This window comes from Aedes aegypti, chromosome 2 (assembly GCF_002204515.2).
Source record: "Aedes aegypti strain LVP_AGWG chromosome 2, AaegL5.0 Primary Assembly, whole genome shotgun sequence".
NCBI lineage: Eukaryota > Metazoa > Arthropoda > Insecta > Diptera > Culicidae > Aedes > Aedes aegypti.
This window is the reverse complement of record NC_035108.1, coordinates 314,290,653-314,310,285: the sequence shown is the minus strand read 5'-3', so window position 1 is coordinate 314,310,285 and position 19,633 is coordinate 314,290,653.

Sequence of the window (19,633 nt, the reverse complement as noted above, 5' to 3'; positions counted from 1 at the left end):
AGTTCACTTCTCATTTTTGTTAAGGGTTTATTCAAATATTACGTAACGCAAAACTTATCAATTTTGAACCCCCTTACAACCCCACATAACAGCTTTTGTATGGAAAATTTTGAATTTTTGTATGAACCGTAACACTGTGTAATACCCCCTCCCTCCGCCTGTTGCGTTACGTAATATTTGAACGGATCCTAATGCGTCTGTAAAAGCTTAAACATCTAGTGTAAAAGTTTGAGTAAACCAGAATTACGAGGCACATTTGGGTTTATTCACAAATTTCATTACACCAAAAGTGTTAATTTTTGACACTCACCCGCCTCCTCGTAACGCAATGAGCTGTAACATCTTAAGGAGGCAGGATCCGTCATTGATTTCGGAACTTTCAAAAGCAGTTTTTCCTTAAAAATCAAGAAAATTTACAGGAAAATGTGTTTACTGTATTCTACTCTCCAACCGAAACACAGTGAACACATTTTCATCGAATAATTATTAGTTTTGAAACAGAAAGCTTGATTGTTGATCGTTAACGATCAACGCTCCGTCATCGTAATCATCGTCATCATCGAAACTTCAAAAGCAGTTTGTCTCTTCAAACTAAGAATTCTCGCGTAACAATTCAAAAGGGCCAATCCTCAGATCGTTGACTCTGAGAAAATTCGATTTGAATTCCATTCACCACATTTTCAATTCCTATTTTTCAGATTTCAAATCAATCAATGTGATTTCTTGCTAGTTGAGTGACGATTTACTGTTACTACACACTAATAATTGATTTTATTCTGAAAACTGACAAAAATGTGGAAAAAATGATGAGTTTAAATGCTTGGCCCATTTTCGATTTTCATCAAGGCATGGGCCTTTTTTATTGGCCAAAATAGAATTTTATTAGCGTGCTTGGCCCAAGGCTAGGCCTTTTCGGTTTTCAATGAATGAGCAAGAGAGAGTCATTGGCCTCTCACCATGCTAAGGCCAATGACAGTTTGCGAAATTTTCCGATTGTAGGCCTTCTTGATGGAGCGAGAACCAATCATTGGCCTTTTCGAGCGGGGGCCAATGAATGATTTGGAAAAAAGCGGTCATTGGCCGTTTTGAAAACCGAGTTTATAACGGTAAGTTTTATGATTATGTTGACAATGTTTGCATAGTTTGTGGGTGTTGGGAGATGCTATCGAATGGTATCAAAACCCGATTTGTTTACAATTTGATCATTGGCCCTTTAGAATTGTTACGCGAGAATTATTCGATGAAAATGTGTTCACTGTGTTTTGGTTGGAGAAGAGAATACAGTAAACACATTTTCCTGAAAATTTTCTTGATTTTTATGGAAAATAAAACTGCTTTTGAAAGTTCCGAAATCAATGACGGATCCTGCCTCCTTAAGGACACCCACCCAGCCCCTTCAGCTTTATGAAATTTATTAATGAGCCCTTTATGATTTTTCATTAGTGTTACGTAGTTTGTGCACTAACGTATAATATTTTTAGAGCAAATACTGTCGGACAAAAAAATAATTAGAGCACATGCATTGCGATTGCATAACTGCGGGGAATTTTCCGCGAATCTCTCTTTACTACACTGAAATGAATTTTATTGTAGAAACAACTGAATCCATGGTAAAATTAAGAACTGCACCAACGATTTTCAACCGACTACATTAATCTGTTAACTCTACCATAACATAGTCAACAAGAAAATATATTCTGTTTATTTAACCAGAAACATTCTAGATTTGACAAGTTTGGCATTGTACTTTTCACCATACTGTGTTGTACGGTGGGTGTCACGGATTGAAATACAATGCTTTGTAGTCGCGGCTACTATGGACATAGTCACATTTACTACACGACTCAGTGATTTTTACCAGATTATAGTAAACTTAACAGATTTTTGTAGTCGGTTGAAAATTGTTGGTGCGGTTCTTAATTCTACCATGGATTCGGTAGATTATACAACAAAATTTGTTTGCGTGTATGTAAATTGAAATGTCATTTAGTCAACGGAATGAAATCTGTTTTAATCAATTGGGTCCTAAAATTTTTAATGAAATCTTGTTTTTATTTAATAACACGAAAAAGCATGTTATTGTAACTACTTTAGCATTTTTTCCCGCTCAAATAATGGCTATAACATGTTTAAACTTTAATTTAAAAATTTGGTTCATAAATGAACCTTGACACTTTTGATCATGTTTGACGTTCGCTTAGTCGACAAAAACACCACAGGGGTTTTAGTTCGACCACTGGGGTTGTTCCTATCTGACATTTCGTAAGGGACACGGAAAACAAAATACACCCAAAATTTGAGTTTAAGCCAAAGGATGTGACCAAATCTAAAAAAAATGTTTTTTGGGCTTAAACCAACGGAAAACATTAGAAAATTGAGTAAACATGTGTTTTTGGCCTAAACTTAAGCGTTTGGCACTAAAATTGGGACAGGGCTTTAGGACCCTATTGCTATATCAAAATTAAGATATTAAAACTCAATTAGGTTGCTTAGTGTTTTTTTGTAGCTTGATAGAAAGAGCACATTTTTCTATGTGTACACGATTTTTTTGCGCTTTAATATCTTAGTTTTGATATATTAAATGATTTAAAAGATTTCATTTCGTCGACTGAATGACATTTCAATTTACATAATGACAGCTTGTCCCGAAGTGAAATTTGCCGAGGGATGAATCAAACGCGATTTCCATACTAAGTTAAAACGTGTTTTAAAAATAGTTCCAGGGCACGAAAAATTATGAAACTTTGGATTCTGGCTCAGTTTTTTAACGTAGAATCAGAATATGTTAAAAAAAACAGGATGCCCCTAAACAAGCCTATTGATTGCATGAGTACAGTTAGTAATAAAGTTAAATTTATTGAGTGGATAGTCCAAATCTCCATTTTTATGTTTGCAACTAGCTTTGCTTCGACTTTCCATCGGGTATCTTTTTTAAGGATCAAGAATCCATCATTCAATCATCAGCAATCATCAAAACTTAAAACTCATGAAAATCTATCATCGCATTACAGATAGCAAGGACAATGCAATGATAGATTTTCATGAACTTTGCTTCGATTTTGAGCAAAAACACTGGTTTTGAAAATTTGTTAAACAATGATGGTTATTTCCCTGTTAAGATTGAAACCTTTTATTCTAAGTCTTTCTACAAATCGGGTGTTCGAAGAAGGCATCATAACATCGTAATGTCCGAAGGAAGTCTTCAGTTCCTTGTGAAGTTGGATGTGCACTGCACATTGCATAGTACGATCTGATTTCCTATTATAATTGCGCACCTTGCTGTTGCTTATTCATGGCTACTTGAAAAGCGTATTCAGTCTCTAATGAAAAAAAAAAATCACTTACCTTACTTTTTTGTAGTTGCAAAACAATTGGTGTTTCAATTTAGCTTTTCTAAATTCAAATACTAAAAATTATAAGGGCAACTTATGAGTGAAACAACGTAACTTTTTTACACAAAAAAAACATCACACTTAATCAACTATCGACGGAGTAATAATTGACAAACTCTCGCTTTATTATGCTATTGATGGCAACATTTCAAATTCTTTTTGGGGGCCTTCCTTATCCGAATGATTAGAGTCCGCGGCTTCAAAGCAAAGCCATGCTGAAGGTGTCTGGGTTGGATTCCCGGTCGGACCAGGATCTTTAATTGTCTTCCCTGGTGATAGAGTATCATCGTACCTACCACACTATATACGAATGCGAAATGGCAACTAAGGCAAAGAAAGCTCTCAATTAAATACAGTGGAAGTACTCATTGAACACAAAGCTGAGAATTTTCATGTAAATGGTTTGAATGAAGTTTTTCTAAGATACTTTTAACGTTCGAGGATCCATCATCTTGATCATCGAAACTTCAATTGAAGTTTTTTTTTGTTCAAAACTGAAACTTATACCACAAAAATATTTTATGTGTTCACTGTGCTCCGTTAGAAGAATAGACTACAGTGAACACATTTTTATCAAAAACTTCCATAATTTTGAACGAAAAAACTGCTTTTAAAAATTCACGAATTGATGATCCTGCCTCCTTAAAAATTTTCTTTAGATGTCGCTAATAATCTGAAAGAGTTCTTCCACTCACAACGTTAAGATTTTTTCCAGACACTCCGTTAAAAATCTTCCCAAAAAGTTTTGCATAACTACTGCACGCCAAAAGTTGAATTAGAGATGAATTGAAATCCGGGTTTCTTTTTAATAATGAAAATCATAAAAATAGCTTATGAATTCCTCATGTATTAGGAAAAAAAAAATAGATCTTGTCGAGTTTAAATGCAATTTTTCTCAACTAGTTGGGATATAATTCTGGTGAAATTTGTCAGCAGAGTTCTTCCAGAAATTGCTGGTAAATTTTGGGAGAATCTAGAAGTTCAAAGAAGGAGTTTTGGCAGATATCTTGGTAGAATTCGAGAAGTAATAAAGTTTGTTTTAGGTAATTTTAGATGTTGTTATTGTTGTTATTCAAAATTGGTAGAACTTCTGAAGGAGCAGCATAACTCTAAAGGCATGCTTCAATCTATCTCAACAAATATAATTAAATAATGATCATAAAATAATTTGTGGGGGATTTTTTAGATTTTGAGCTTGGTTTCTCCATCTGGTATTTTGAAAGGTGAGTCTTTCCCAGATATGTTTTTGAAAATCACATCAAAGATTTCATCACAAAAACAAATTTTGTTGAATATCTTCTTGTGAATTTTCCCACAAGAAATAATTGAAAATGTACTTAATTAATTTCATCAGAATACAGTGAAAAATCCTTTGTTGATTTATTTAGAAGCTCCTGAGTCCGTTCGCTTATAATTTCCTTAAAAACTAAAAAAATATCAGATTAATTTATACGACTTTTGTCAAAACAACAAAAAAAGCTCAAGAAAATGACCAGGAATTAGTGGAAGTAGATTAAAACCAATTCATTCAGAAAATTTGTCATGGACTTCGCTAAAAACTATGGAAGCAGAAATTCTTTCAACGATTCAGAATTATTATCAGATTATTTTTGCTGGAACAAACGTCTAAAATTTCCATTTCGATGGCTTCCTAAATTTCGCCAGTAGTTGTGTTAAAAATGATGTCGGCAAGACATATCAGCTGGATTTTCATTAAAAATTCTCAAAACGCGAAAAAAAAACTCAAATTAATCCACCAGATATTGCTCAGAGAATAAAATCTTTGTCCAAGAAATCAAGATCCGTAAAGAGTTTTAATCAACATTTATATTGATGTTGCCTCGGAATTACGTTTGTACATCTGATTTCCTCTTTGATTATAATCCTGTAAACAAATCTAGAAAAAATCACAAAAATAGGGGAAGATCCCCCAGTATCGGACACTTAAGCCGCTAAATCCGTAATTAAAAAAAACTATTGATTTTATGCGGTCTTGGTGTCCAAATATGAAAAATATTATCATTTTTGTAGCGTACAAAAATAAATTTGAAAACAATAATATGACTTTTGATGATGTATTTTACTAAGGACTGTTCATTTTATAAAGTGGACACTAGACCTATTCATATTTTCAAAAATGTCTGGAAACTCCCCAGTCAACCAATACTTTTATTTATCATTGCAAAATGAACTTCTGGCCAAAATTTCACTTAATTTAGAGTAAATTTGAGTGTGCTTCAAATCAATTATGTGTTTTGGGCTATTTTCAAGCTTTAAAAAATCATAACTACCGAACGAAACATCAAAGTTTATTGGAAATACCTCTACATAGTAGTTTATCTAATTCTACGAACTTTTGCCGAACACGGTTTTAAGATTGGAGCAAGTTTTAACATAGTTTGGTTGAGGTTTTGTATCTCGAGGTTCTTGAAAATCTCTTTTTTCGGGAAGTGTTTTCACTGAAAAACATGCCTGCATGAACATTTCGGATTTTTAATTTCCAGGCATGATGACTATGCATATCTAAAAGTCAATCCCGTTCAAAGTTACCATTTATCTTACGAAAATAAATTGTAAAAAATTAGTAATTGTAAAGCACATTTGTAAATCCACTGTGGGTGAGCCAAGAGCACCACCGTGAGCTTCAAAGAACACAAAAAATGAACGCGTTAGCACTGCCTTTTCTCAGTCGATGATGATGATTGTTTTCAAATCGTTCTAAATGATCAGCGAAATGCGATCAAAACAATCATCACTCGGAAAGAAAAAGCAATGCTAACTTCTTCAATTCATTCGTTTTCGGTACATGTGTCATGCATGATTTAATTATCATCAGGTTGCGATGCAGTGTTCGATCTTTGGGCATTTATTGTAATTTATTGCCTTGAGCAACATGTAAGCTGTTGATGGTCATTGAAGTAATAAATGTATTATGTTTGATTCCCGTTGACAAGAGCATGAAAAAATAATTTTAATGGGTGTTTTATATACCATGTATATTGAGAAAACTGTAATTTCTGGGTACTGTGGAGAACAAATTTGGATCAAACAATGTTAAAACTCAATTTAATCTTACTAGCGAGTTCGACACACTTTAACAGAATAGAAATTGCTTTCAAATAGTGGTAATAGCATGTGGTTTTGATTTTCCACATGCTAGTTATGATTTTTTAAACCTTGAAATAAGCCCAAAAACACATTTTCAACTTGAAGCATACTGAAATCTTTATCAAATGAGCTGAAAATTTGACCAGACATTGTTCTTGGCATGAGAATTCCGAATACTGTTTGACCGGTAGATTTCCAGACATTTTTTCAAATATGAACAGGTCTAGTGGACACTTTGTTTATGCTATATCTTTTTTATTTATTGATAAAATCGTAATCGGTTTTCTGTGTATCGTTGACCTATTATTCTAAAATGATATGAAAATATAAAATCTTTGAAAATGCTTTTGGTTGAAGAGCTAAATAGTTTTTTCCAAAAACTCTTAAAAAAAGCTGTCCGTCAAAGTTTAACATTATTTTTCGCAAAACAAAAATCCTTATTTTTATGAACAAATTGTATGTTTGTATCCTTTACTATTCTACTAAAGGTAAAGCCTTAAAAATATCAATTATATTCCACCATTCTATGACATTAGATAACTTTAGTGATTTACCCATTTATGGCCAAATTTGCTGATACACCATCCTTTCACTCCCAGCAAAAGAGAAAAGTAAAAAGCGTGTTCAAAACTAGTTTGGATTACTAAAGAAACTTTATTAGTATAAACGAAAGCTAAATCGTGAGATTAAACTACAGTCTTAAGTATAAATTTTACTGTTTATGGTAGTTTTACTAAAAAGTCTCATACTTTTAAAATCATGTACGCATATTTATCGATCTACAGCAAATTGTTAACAGTTTTCTCCGAATTTTTCAATTGGTAATCTCAGAATAACATATTATGAAAATAATATGCGGAAAATAAAATCGATTTTATTACAGCAGTGTTGCCAATTTTGATGATTGTCAATGTACTTTGATAGGTCTTCTAAGAATAAAACAATTGTGTTTCTGTTGTGCTTTGAATGTGACGTGGGGACTTACTAAGTAACTCTATGAAGGCGTAAGTTATTTTTCATATTAATACTATATTAGGACTTCCGTCAGGAGGTACTTTTACACAAAAAATTCTACTCATATCAATTCCCATCAAATTTTAAAAAAATTTCTTTAAAAATATACGGGAAAATTGATTTTATTATATCTGTAAAATTGTTGCTCCAAAAATAACTTGATTTTTTCCATCAGGCTTCTGATTGATGATGCTTTCGAAGAACAAGCCTTTTTAGAAAATAGAAAATATAAATTATCGAATTTTTCAGCCAAGTTCTTACAATCACTGATTTTGATAACCTCAAAAAATCGACCGATCTAATCGTTGTTCCATATTCGTGTGAAATTTAATTATTTTGGAGAATTTTTATTATCACAACATTGTACAATACTAGTCGAACGATGTGCAAAAAACCGATTGAAATTTCATTGATTAATAAGAAAGATACAGCATGCACAAGGTGTCCACTTTATAAAATGAACAGACCTTATCAAATTGGCCAATCTGAAAACGTGACACCTAATACCGGACACGATCTGGAAACATCTCGAATTCTGTAAGTTTGTATATAATTGAATATTTTATTATTTTATTTTTTTTACTCTAGGATTAGTATTTTGTTGCCAATTCAATGCATTTGCATAATTCAAAAGAGTAATTTGAGTTTTACTTAATCTGAGAGTCGTCCATCAAATAACCTTTTTCATTTATGATGAAAAATAAGTTATTTTGTTGTTGATCGGCGAGAGAATCAGCGAGAGCCAACGATAATTATTCTCTTTTTCACCTTCCCTCTTCCCACCGGGTGGTAGGAGAAGCAGCGCATGGGCAAGTCAATAAATGAACGGATTGTGTCATTCGGTTGACTTGTTCATTTTCTTCTCTTCTTGCAAATGAACAAAGATACACAGCGTAGCCGATTGATTCATGCCATGATAGCGGCTGCATAGGCCAGGGGAAGTGGTTCACCTAGAGTGAATTTCTGTCAAAGAAAAAGTAGATTTTGTATGAGATTTGACAGAAAAATGAATGACAAGTTCATCCACTTCTCCTGGCCTATACAGATCGCATACAGGAGAATCGCCGCCCGATAATTTTCAAAAAAGAGAGGGATTTCACTCATTTGATCGTAATCATTCCATGGCGGTTTTCGCATTATTCGTACCTATTGCGATACTTTTTTTTTCTTTGCTATGTTGTTCGTTTTGGACACGGCTCGCACCTAGGATCTGGCCGTTTGCAATGCATTTGCAATTCCGACAGCTTGTGCGTGCGTATAATTGACTTTCTTACAACACAAATTCAACAACGCTGCAATTCTCACCCCTTTATAATGCTTTTTGTATGTTAATTCGACAGTATTGTATTAACTTTAATATCATGAGGACAATCATTTGCCGCTTCCTTCAGCGTAGAGCATAAATGCAGTTAAATTATTTTAATCCGAAACAGTTGAAAAAGATTTTATAACCTATGATTTAAATACTGCAGAAGAAGACGTGAGGAATCTTTGATAGTATTTGTTACACGACAAATTTCAAGTTTAAACAGTTTAAATTCAAACATAAAACTGCAATACTTAATCGCACTATTTCGCATTCAACAAAGCGTTCTGCTTATTCAAAAGTTGAAGAAAACTGATTTAATTTTATTTTGTTTGTTAAATATCCAATTTTGCTCGGATTGTTTAGTAAAAAACGGGAGTTCAAATGATTTCTGCAATTTATTTCGTATTATTTTCACAATTTTCGTTTGCAATAAGGGCCAAATTTTGAACGACCTACATCATAAAACTTTTGGAAGGGTGGACATTTTGAAATAAGTTACAAACATTTGAGTGAATTATAATACGGATTCAATGATTATACAGTCGACTCTCCACATCTCGATGTTCTATAACTCGATATCTCTCCCTATGTCGATGATTTTTTTCGGTCCCTTCAATCTGCATACATTTTCACTTTCCATATCTGGATATCGAGATCCTTATCGATGTCCTTATCTCGATATCTTCCTATCTCGATGTGATTTTCATTCCCGATTTTCTCTTCGTATGTCGATATGCCCATTATCAAAGGTTACTAGACTAGATTTTAGGAATTCTAAACAATTTGCAAAGACGAAATGACGTCTGTTTGTTTTCAACTTTCCTAGTAACGAAGTGATATTCCTTAAAAATATGTTCTATGTCTCGATCTCTCCCTATCTCGAATCTCGGGATATTCGGAATATATATTTTGCAATGATTTTTAGCAAAACGGCCGTAAAAATCCACTAGTGCCTAAAGTCACACAAAGGTTACGCACACTCTATGCGGCAAGAATTACACAGCGACGGATGAAGTATGTCGAATTCAAATTGCTGTTAAACTCAGAGAATAACTCAGATTAAACATAAACATTAATTACCATGCAATTCGATCAACCCATATGTTCTTTGTTTATAAATTGTCAAACGTTGTGCAGTCGGAAGGATTGCGTCCAGACCTATCGCAGGGGCAATGATGGAGTGAAATTTCACTAGTATCAACTTCATGTAGCTTAGCAAAAAGATGATGGTTAAGGCGAAGTAGGCCGTCATTGAAATTTGAACGCGTCGTTGATGATTGTTGCTAATTCATCTCACGATTTTGAATCAAAGAAATCTGTTGGTTTTGCACTGACACAGCTGAAAAAGTATCAGCATACTTTATGCATGTTAGCGCGTATTGTGATACCTTTTCAAGTCAATATAAACTGTCAAGACTGAGTTTTATCACATTGAAATGCAAGATGAAACATAATCATTGCTGCCAAAACGAATGATAGGCTATTTAGCCTTAAGACGAAGTAGGCCGTCATTGAAATTTGTATGCGTCATCGATGTCAGGCTAGTTCATCTCACGACGAATTATTAAAAATCATTTGGTTTTTCACTGACCTAACTGAAAAAGCATACTATCTGCATGTGAGCGCACATAGTGATGGTTTTCTGAATCAATATTAAATAAAACCTCTGAGTTTTATTAGTTTGAATTTGCGAGCTGCAAAGTCAACATGGCTGCCAGAACGAATGATGGGCTACTTACCCTTAAAACGTGCAATGTTTCTTCTTTAAGTCAATACCTCTCCAAGTCGATGTTACCTAATTCGATGGGATCTGTTTCAGTTTCCTATAAAGGTTAATCGATATTTTCATGAAAATTTACAAATATCCTCCAAATGATAATATTTTTTTTAAATTGAATGTTACGGGGCCTTCCTTAGCCGAGTGGTTAGAGTCCGCGGCTACAAAGCAAAGCCATGCTGAAGGTGTCTGGGTTCGATTCCCGGTCGGTCCAGGATCTTTTCGTAATGGAAATTTCCTTGGCTTCCCTGGGCATAGAGTATCATCGTACCTGCCACACGATATACGAATGCGAAAATGGCAACTTTGGCAAAGAAAGCTCTCAGTTAATAACTGTGGGAATGCTCATTGAACACTAAGCTGAGAAGCAGGCTCTGTCCAAGTGAGGACGTAATGCCAGAAAGAAGAAGAAGAAGATGTTATGATTATTTTAATAAGGTACAGTGGGGGAAGTGTATCAGTGGGGCAAGTGGATCATTCGTCAATTCAATATTAGGCATAAATACTTGAATATGTTAAATCACAGATGAATATGTTATCTGTGGTTAAATGTTTTCGCACCATTGCTTCATTTTAGGTTATATTTAGGGACAATGGAAATTCGCGATTTCGAGGCAGCCGCGAATTCCGCGAAATTTGGGCTTCGCCGCGAAATTTGTATGCTAATCAAGGTATATTCCAGTTTATTGCTTCTGAAAATGGTTTATTCATCTTGGAGTCGAAGTTCCATAAAAAATGTATAACTGTTTAGTTTTAACTTCAACGTTGTCCTGCTAGTTATTTTCATTTTAAATTTTGCAAAAACCACCCCTATTTCAAACATATAATCTAAATTTGTAAAAATAAACAATTGATTGAAATTTCATGAATTTTACACATATAAAGACTTGTTCTTTTACTGAAAATGTGTATTTTTGTGTAAAGTATGGTCAAAAATACGGGGCCGTGACAAAGCCGCAAAATTTGTAATTTATCGTCAGAGTCACTCGCCAAATTTCAAGAATTTTGCCGCGAATTTCCATTGTCCCTAGTTATATTCTTACGCCCACACTGAAACTATTGCAAAACTGGTACTACACGTACACTAACACAAGCAAACTTGTTAGCGGCAAAAATCAATTAATTTGTGAATTGTTTTCCATCAATCAAAATCCATTGTACCTCGTCTAAAATCGAATACTATTAGTTTTTTCGACACATGATGAGCATTTAAGTTCTAATTAAATGAATCTCAAAGAAAAATATGTGATTTTTATGAATAAATGCAGATATATTGTACATGGTACACTTACCCCTACTTTTTAATGGGGTGGGGTAAGTGGATCAAATATTATTATTATTTATTGGCAGACTGCTTACGAGATTTTTAATAAATTTGAATATCCGCAAATGTTGTTTTCCTTTAATTTTATTCATTTCTAGCTTAAATTTGTCAAATTGATTATAGAAAGTTTAAATCAATCCACCTAAAAGTTTTTTTTAAACTTTTTTGGTATAAAAAATATATAAAAGAATAATAATTTCAAAATTCACACGAAGCTTTTCATGGTTATTATATTTATTGTACTAGACATATGATACAAATATATTCATAAATAGAATAAAAGGATTTCAGTTTGTTATTCAAAAGTAAATGTAACTAATATTTATAAACTGCGAGTGTTTTACGAAAACATCGTAAGGAATAATCCTACAATACTTATGTACAACTTATGTGTATAAATGGATGGATTTTCCCCAAAATATTCTAGTTACAATTTGTTTTGTTCGAATTAAAGTGGACTAATGCAAACATATTTCTCATTATATTTTGATTAAATAAAGATACTTTTCAATTTTAAAGTATTAAAATGTTACATTGCTAGCACTAATAACAAGAACGAGAGTAATATCATTCCTACTATACATAATTTGTTATCCATAGGAAAAAGTTTGAATTACATAATTCACCTTAGCTGTACATAATAATGAAGTTGACTATTGATTTTTCTGTATCCACTTACCCCACGGTACCTTAGTTATAAAAAGGCTTGTAACTCATTTCAGGGCAACAAAATTTGAAATTTTTGAATGCTGCTTAAAAATTGTCACGTAGATAAAAATGTTAAAATTTTACTATTTTGAATGTATTTTGTCAATATAATTAAAAGTTGAAGAATATTAGAAAGATTTGGAAAATATGTGTTCTGTATCTCGATACCAACCTAAAGCGATTGTCCATTATATATCGAGTTAGGGAGAGTTGATTGAAAAGTCAATTATCATGACAAACGCACGGTGACTAAACTTTGGAATTAGTAAATCACAATGAAAAATTCTGAAGGGAATTAAATGTTGCAGAAATTGAATTTGTCTACATTACATAATATCACAAGGTTTGAAAGTTTAATAACTAAAAAAAAAATAAAAATCATGTTTACCACCACCAGTCACAATATTCTATTCCAATCAAAAAATGACAGCTATTGTCAACAATATTATGAATTACATGGATAAATTGTCATATAATTAATTCATAGCTTTCTTAAAGCATTGTATAATGAAACATTCGAACGTTATTCATCCAGAAAACTTCGTGATAGGAGTTTTCTGGATGAATATGAATATCACTAATAATGCTATGAAGAAAAATTAAATTGTAAAAATTTCAGTGAATATGTCATACTCCTACCAACAGAACCATTCAATTGCTATAAATTGATTATCTATATCAATATGACTAACTTTCCCTATGCATCAAAATTCGTTCAAATGCTCATTACCAATGGAAAAAGAAATGTTTAGCTTGCTAAGTCATGTCACAAGATTGAATTGAAAGTTCAAATCTACAAGAAGATGAAGACGATACTTCAAATATCACAATCGCTTGTGAAAACATTAAGGTGATTATAAAACGAAGCCAAACTTTGAATTTTGAAGTGCACAAGACTGGAGAATCTGACAACAGTTCGCGTTCAAAATAAAAAAAAATGCTTGCTAGCTGGTGGTGCCAAATGGGATAAATTTTCAACGCGGAGCGCTGCTTGGTTCTCAAATATTGTGCTCTTGAAAATTTGAGGTGTGGCTTCGTTCTATTCTTCTTTCTGGCGTTACGTCCCCACTGGGACAGAGCCTGCTTCTCAGCTTAGTGTTCTTATGAGCACTTCCACAGTTATTAACTGAGAGCTTACTATGCCAATGACCATTTTTGCATGCGTATATCGTGTGGCAGGTACGATGATACTCTATGCCCTGGGAAGTCGAGAAAATTTCCAACCCGAAAAGATCCTCGACCGGTGGGATTCGAACCCACGACCCTCAGCTTGGTCTTGCTGAATAGCTGCGCGTTTACCGCTACGGCTATCTGGGCTTCGTTCTATAATCACCTTAAACTAAAGGACTGTTCACGTTAGATTTTTTGTCGGTTTCTCGAACCCTTCTTCTCCATTGCTAGTGAAAGATTTTATGCTTAAAAATTGAAAACATGTTGTAAACATAATCTTTTATGTAAACAACGGACGATTCCTGAAATTGTTGAAATATTTATTCGCATAGTAATTAAAGGAAACAAATCTTGGAATCCGTGCGAGATGCCTTACTTAATACCAGCGAATGTAAGAGTATACATTTGAATTCTAATCATAAGAATCACATCCTAGATTCGGCAGGCAGTTTCTAATTCTCTTCCACGCCAATAAATGATAGGTATCTTCTTATAAACCGTAGGAGTCTCTTATGCATTCTGTTAAAAAGTTTAAAAACACGTGACGAACGGGTCGAGTTTTCGAAACATTGCCAGTTTGCTGGCACGAACCGTCTACAGGGGGTTGTCAAAATAACTGGGACAGGCAAAAATTGGGCCAACTTTGGAATGCTGTAACTTTGACAAAAATTGACCGATTTCAATTCTTTAAGAAGTAATGGACGGATCAACTAATCTAGTTTTGAGGTGCATCCACGGAGATGAACTATGACCACCGGATATCGGTTATAATCCGGATTTCCGGTAGCATGTCTTATGCAGTAAAATTATGACGTGTTTTTAGTAAAGGTCTCGGCTAAAAATCAAATAAATTCCCGGAGGAATCTGTCATTGGGGACATCACAGCCTCCCTCATGGTAATCCGGTGGTCCCAAAAATGGCCACTGTAGTCAAATATCCACTTAAGGTCTACAGTAGCCCTATTTAGCACGAGACATACAACAATGAACCGTCGCACAGTGGCCGCATCCCATACAAATGCTGGCCAAAAGTACAATTCTCACTCAAAACGTTTAAAAATGCTAAATATTTGACAAAACATGATTTTTAGAGGTAGTTTGATAGAAATAGTCGCTGAAACAGAAAATCGATATTTCCGGTACATTTGACAGAATTTGTTTAAAATAGCACATTTTTGTAATTCAATCAATGAAATCCGTATCCACATCAAAATCAAATGAAACGTCATTCTTTTGATGCTAATTTGAAGTTTAATATCGTGGGCAAGCTCAAGATGGTTTTTGAATCTATTCGGGAGCTTATAAAGGTAAAAAATGCGATATTTATATCAAGTATGATGGTCTAATGGGCTGATTCGTAGTGTAACTAAAAATAATTTTTCTTATCTTGGCGCAAAAAAGCGCAAGTGAAGCCATAGTACATCGAAAACTATGGAATATTTGCTACACATTGAGGGGTAATTGATCATTTTAGATCGTTTCCCAGATATCTTGCACTACCTTTGAAAAAATGACTTATTTTTTAAGGAGCTCTATGTTACACACTTCTTGACATTCTCAAATGGTAAACATGTCAAATATGGTTTAAAATATCTTCAAAACAAAGCTTAAGGTATATTCTTTCGAATGAGACCGGTTGAGAAAGGTTTGGTCATGATTTAGTACAGAAACTGCAATTTCTATAGAACAACCTTCACGAAATTTGAAGAATTCAAAAGGGTCAATTTCTGCTGACATCTCTCCAGGTCACATGCTGTGAAAAATCGAAATGTACACCGATCGATCTGAAACTTTGGGGAATTGTTATTCAATACTGAAGAAATCAAGAAAATATATTCAAGAAGGAATTTGCAAACTTTATTTTTTTGACTTTTGGCCAGCTTTGGGCCACTGTGCGTCGCACGATATGTATAAAAGTTCAATTTCAATTGTCCCTAATTACAGGTTCCCTCTGGAACATCCGGTGGTCCCGGAAGTAGTCACTGTAGTCAACTATCCATTTTGAGTCTACAGTTGCCCTATTTACGACAAGACATGAAGAATGAGCCGTCGCATGATATGCTTTGGTGTCAAAATCGAAATGTCACCTATGCAAGGTTCCCCCGGGGCACTTGGCGGCGCCTTGAGTGGCCAAATCTGTACAAGACTCATTTTCAACTTATAATAGGGTATTTTAAGATAAGCTAGGGAGAAAACAATATTGCGCGACATATTTTGAGTGAATAAATTGTTTGATCCCAATTCGGATCCACTACCGGCACCGATTCCGAGGAAATGGCCATATCTTGGTTGTTTCTTGACCGATCTTAATACTTGACGCACCAATCGCTTCAGAATTTGATCTTCTATCTTCATGTGTAGTAAAATTTTGATTTTTTAGCCGAGACCTTTGCTAAAAACACGTCATAATTTTACTGCATAAGACATGCTACCGGAAATCCGGATTATCACCGGTATCCGGTGCCCGAATAAAAAATACAATACAAAAACAATATAACGTATTGTAACAGTACCATTCAATATATTGGAAATACAATACAGTATATGTAAAATGACAATACAATTACAGTACAATATATTGTTTTGAACAGTTCACTGTATGGTATATGAGATTTTTGCAATATAATGTATGGGTGGTTAAGTATCGTAACAATACAAATATAGATATTTTCTCATACAAACATTTTGAAAATACAATACGATATAATGTTCATGTATTGTCTTGATTAGCAATTCGTGTATTGTTGTACAATTTAAAAACAATTCAACGAACTGTATCATGGTTGCATTCGTCGTTACAGCTAATGTCAAGTGACTTCTAAAAAACTACTTATTTTCACTTTTTGAATATTTTTCACCCAACATTTCTTGCTTTCTGAACTTGTTTTGTTTATTTCTTTCAGCAAAGCTACATAGAAAAAAGCAACAGTTGTTTTACGCGAAAATAGGAATTTGACCAAAATTGTAAGGTATAAAACCAATTAAAAACAATACAATGTTCTGTTACAATATATTATATTGTTTTTGAATTGTATATCCAAACAAGAATAATATTGCTTCGACATTCAATTACAATACGCTGTATTGTATCCAATACGTTATATTGTACATTAATGGTTTATTCCATTCACTGAATGATACGTTTTTATCCGGGTGGTCATAGTTCATCTCCGTGGATGCACCTCAAAACTAGATTAGTTGACCGTCCATTACTTCTTAAAGAATTGAAATCGGTCAATTTTTGTCAAAGTTACAGCATTTCAAAGTTGGCCCAATTTTTGCCTGTCCCAGTTATTTTGACAACCCCCTGTAGGGTACACGTACCAATAGTGGAGGTACTAAGCACGAAGGAACATCATTTAACCGTCTAAATTAAAAAGCGCAATTAATGTACATGTTTATATTGAAACGGGAAGTAACGATTATTGACATAATGAGAAAAATGATTTTATCGCAGTAACCCACGGCATGTCAGTGAAAAATAATACCTCCACTATTGGTACACTGTTCCTTTAGTTGCGGTATATTTTTAATTTGTGTTCCTATAGTTCCGGTATCCGTGGTTTTCTTATGGGATCCTCCATTATAGGAACACTTTACCGCAACTATTGGTACAAGCAAGTAAAAGTTTTGCAATTTTAGTGAGATTTTATCAGTTTTAAAGCAATTTGAACGCTCTTTTCAACTATTCCGTGTATCAACAAGCCAATACGTCGATTGGCAATGTCGGTTCTGTGGCTAATGTAATAAAATTAGTGAAAACGGCACTACCGCAACTATAGGAACACCCACAACTAAGGAATCACTTACCCTATATGGTCGCAAATATTCCTAAGAGCGCCCGAGCGACCGACGCATTGCAATGCATTGATGCAGGTACCGATAGTATCTTCACACAATCGAATAGTGATCCGATCGAGCGATGCAAAATGACGCGAAGGATCGGATCACGAAACGATAATGAACAGCCTGCTGGCACTGGAGAATGGATCACCAGTTAACACAAGTAGACTGCAATGAACATACGTGCCAATCGAACGATGCTGACTCTCGCGCAATGTTCATTTCAACGTTCTCTTTGCCATGTCGCCTTTCGCCTGAGAGGGTGAACTCGGTTGCCCTCTCCAAGCGTAACAATCGATTCGGCAATAATTTCGGATTGAGTGTGAATTGAGGCGAGAGAAAACATCCTTGAAAATAACATCTTTTGTATGTTGTTCTACAATTTCATTACCCTTATTTTTGTTGCATCTTCGGTATCCATGAAATATGAATGTATTTGGAGACACTGGTACAAAAAATACAAAGATATCATGTAACGAAATGAGCTGTCCGAAACTGGGGGACAGGAGTTGCTAGACCAAAATTTAGTTTGACCATATTTAGTTCACATTCTTACTTGCAAATTATGATAGTTTTCCATTATGCTTGTGAGATCCAAACTATTTTCCAAAAATATTCAAAATCATTACCAAATAAGTTCAAATTTAAGGAGCTACGTCAATTTTTCATCGATTTTCAAACATCTCTACTGTTCTATAGAAGTGTGCATATTTCAAAGATGTGTTTTTCTACGAAACCATTAGTCTCTATAAAAGCTTACTTTTCTTCTAATACACCCTCTTGATTGAACCATGATTTCTCAATTTTTCGACGGTGTCCGGTACTGGGGGATCTCCCCCTACTGTTGATTTCCCTAAAAATATCCCAAGATTAATCCATGAAAAATATCAAGAAAAAAATCTATACTCAAAAATATCGGGTAATATTTATGGAGTGATTCTTAGAGAGATTCAAGTAAATATCTCTAAATATATGTTGAAGTCCTAGAGAAGCTCTTGAAGAAACAGAATTTGAAGAAAGATTATATACCTGATGGATTCCCAGAAGACATTCATGGAGAATCAAATAAAAGAACTATGTTCAATTCATCTTTGATTTTGAAAGTTATTTCAGAACATTTCTCTTAAAAAAGTATTTTATAATCTTTCCATTTGAAGAAGAATCCTAAAACTCATTTCTGGGGAAAACTGTGGATTTTTTTGTACCAAAGTTTGTAAAACAGCTTGAAAAATACAATGATTTATCATCGTAGAAGAAATGGAGAAATCTATTAGAGAAGTTATGAATCATGTGCTCAAGATAATTATGGAGAAATATAATGGGACAATAAAAAACGAAATTACTAGTGGTATCTGACAAAATAAAGCAGATAAATTTCTAGGAAGGTTCTCAGAATAAAAATCCGTAGAATTCTCCACAGAACACTCTTATAGAACATCAGCAAGAAACACTACAGTAATCCTTGGATGAGTTGTAAGATTTTTTAGGAGCTAGTTCTGAAAAATATAAAGCTTAAAAAGCTCTCGTCAAAATATTAATATAGGTATTCCTGAAAATAATGTTCATAGAATCAACAATTGGAATTGTTGGATAATTACTCCAAAGGAAGTTCTTTTAAGCATTTGAGAACATAATTCATTAACATGATATGTTGTCCATATTAAAAATGGATTTTTTTAAACTGATGAATGTGCAAATTGATTTGACCTTTTCATAATTTTCAGCCAAATTTAAAAAATCTGTTTTTAATTTTTTTTTCCGTTTTATGCTCTTAGCAATAAAACTTGAAGATTGATGTTACGCACGATAGGTTTTGCAATCATCGGATTAATGCCCTTTTCCCGGGTCCTGAAATCGGCTCTAGAATATTCCGAAAGCACTTGTAAATGGCCCTATGTTGCATACAATATGCATTGTATAATACTTCTGTTGTAAAATCTTGAAGTTAGATGTGTCGTATTACATGGTTTGTGTTGATCAAAATTTGGT